Below are 955 nucleotides of genomic sequence, written 5' to 3'. Positions count from 1 at the left end.
CTGCAGGGGGCCCTGGCGCATGAATCTGTGCAGCGGGATCGACCTCGGACCCCGAGGGACCGAGAAAACCATCGACACATGGGGCCGGACTGTCAGGGTCTAGGAAAAATCCAATATATATCTGGTGATATCTCGGGTGCTATCAGAGATAGCGCAATAAACCAAAGTGAATTATCTGCTGGAGGCCCTGGCGCATGAATCTGGGCAGCGGGAACGACCTCGCACCACCAGGGGTCGAGAAAACCGCAGTCTCATGTTGCCGGACAGTCAGGGTCAGGGGAAAATCCAATATATATCTGGTGATATCTCCGGTGCTATTACAGATAGCGCAATAAACCAAAGTGAATTATCTGCAGGAGGCCCTGGCGCATGAATCTGGGCAGCGGGAACGACCTCGGACCACCAGGGGCCGAGAAAACCACAGTCTCATGGGGCCGGACTCTCAGGGTCAGGGGAAAATCCAATATATATCTGGTGATATCTCGGGTGCTATTAGAGATAGCGCAATAAACCAAAGTAAATTATCTGCAGGAGGCCCTGTCGAATGAATCTGTGCAGCGGGAACGACCTCGGAGCACCAGGGGCCGAGAAAACCACCCTGGAATGGGGCCGGACACTCAGGTTCAGGGAAAAATCCAATATATATCTGGTGATATCCCGGGTGCTATTACAGATAGCGCAATAAATCAAAGTTCAGTGTCTGTAGGAGGCCCTGGCGCATGAGTCTGTTCAGCGGGAACGACCTCGGACCACCAGGGGCCGAGAAAACCACCGTCGCATGGGGCCGGACACTCAGGGTCAGGGAAAAATCCAATATATATCTGGTCATATCTCGGGTACTATTAGAGATAGCGCAATAAACCAAAGTCAATTATCTGCAGGAGGCCCTGTCGCATGAATCTTTGCAGCGGGAACGACCTCGGACCACCAGGGGCCGAGAAAACCACCGTCTCCC

The sequence above is a fragment of the Nomia melanderi genome, unplaced genomic scaffold (genome assembly GCF_051020985.1).
Source record: "Nomia melanderi isolate GNS246 unplaced genomic scaffold, iyNomMela1 scaffold0014, whole genome shotgun sequence".
Classification (NCBI taxonomy): domain Eukaryota; kingdom Metazoa; phylum Arthropoda; class Insecta; order Hymenoptera; family Halictidae; genus Nomia; species Nomia melanderi.
The sequence above is the reverse complement of the archived record's forward strand: the minus strand, read 5'-3'. Positions refer to the sequence as shown.